Genomic DNA, 1642 nt, shown 5'->3' with positions numbered 1-1642 from the left:
TGGCGAGGTCCATGTGTATAGTCATCTGTTATGCTGTCTAAAGAAGGTATTTGAAATAAACAAATCATTTGTTTTTCAGAAATCTATCATTCATTCTCCAGCATCATTTCTATCACCAAATCCAAAATTTCCAACTACTGGTCCTTCCTGTTTGCTCCCAACCTTTACATCTTGATTGCATGTTTGATCGATTTCAGATTGAAGTTGGTAGAATTCTTCTATTTCACCTTCACTGGGTTTAGTGGTTGGTGCATAAATTGAACAGTAGTGGTATTAACTGGGCTTCCCTTATGTGTATGCACTTACAGCATTGTACCTCATGACTGATCTAAATATGTTCTTTTTGATGATGAATGCAACACCATTCCTTTTCAATTTGTCATTCCCTGCATAGTAAACCATGTGGTTCTCAGAGTCAAAATGGCCAATACCAGTCCATTTCAGCTCACTAATGCCTAAGATATCGATGTTGATGCGTTCCATTTCATTGTTGACAACTTCCAATTTTCCCAGATTCATACTTCGTACATTCCATGTTCCAATTTTCAATGATGTATACAGCTGTTCCTCTTCATTTTGAGTTGTGGCCCATCAGCAAATGAATGTTCTGTGCGCTTTTCTCCCCGGAGCTTAATTCTATTCACGTCATCATGGACAACTCTACTTTGAGGAGGCATTTTTTTTTTCCATTTGCATTCTGAGTGCCTTCCCACCTTCAGGTCCTGTATCTGACAGTGTTTCTCTGCTATTTATAGAGTTTTCAGTGACTAGCGATTCGGAAGTAGTTCGTCACTCTTTCTTCCTACTCTGTCTTTGTCTGGAAGCTCATCTGAAACCTGTCCACCATGGGTGACCCTGCTGGTTATTTAAAATACCGGTGGCATAGCCCTCAGAATCACAGCAACTCAATCCACACAGCACGTCAGACAGACAAGTGGTGGCTGTTTGGTTTTATGTCAATACTGTCACTTTAAATCTTGATGTCAATCTAGATACAATCCTGATATAATCAAGATACAGTCAAGATGTTCTCTCCTGAGAATATCAACCCTGATACAATCAAGGCATTCTCTCCCAAGATGGCGGCTCCGGGAACAGCTGAGTGTCTTGATCCAGAAAACAATGGATTTCTGGATTCTCCTGCATATTTCCCAGCTGTAAACCCTCCGATCCTCCAATCCTCCAAACATACCTTTATATTTGTTTCAAAGTTCCAGTGTTATGCCCAGAATTCGGGGTCCCCAAAAACCACCAAGGAGCCGACACCGATGCAAGTGCAGGAGGGTTGTTTATTCAAGCTCCAGCTCAGACCCCACCTGCATCCGACGCAGCGGATGAGGGATAGAGCCTCGAACTCCCAGTTGACATTATTCATGCTCGAGCTCTGACCCCACCTGCATGCTCTGACTCCACCTGCATACAACGCAGCGGATGAAGGATGGAGCCTTGAACCCTCAGTTATTCATGCTTAAGCTCAGACCCCACCTGCATCCGACGCAGCGGATGAGGGATGGAGCCCTGAACTCTCAGTTACTCAAGCCCAAGCTCAGACTCCACCTGCATCCAACGCAGCGGATGTGGGATGGAGCTCCCCTCCTCCTTTGTCTGTGGGGTTTTTATAGTTTTCAAACAAGCGTAGGGT

General features: G+C 44.0%; 1 pseudogene; it reads right to left on the bottom strand.

Moving 5' to 3' along the window:
• The window catches only part of LOC102818658, a 23637-nt pseudogene extending 22262 nt beyond the window's left edge, over positions 1–1375 (bottom strand).
• Positions 1376–1642: the final 267 nt, after the last annotated feature.

The sequence above is a fragment of the Chrysochloris asiatica genome, unplaced genomic scaffold (assembly GCF_000296735.1).
Source record: "Chrysochloris asiatica unplaced genomic scaffold, ChrAsi1.0 scaffold00107, whole genome shotgun sequence".
Lineage (NCBI taxonomy): Eukaryota > Metazoa > Chordata > Mammalia > Afrosoricida > Chrysochloridae > Chrysochloris > Chrysochloris asiatica.
This window is presented reverse-complemented; position numbering and strand designations above follow the sequence as displayed.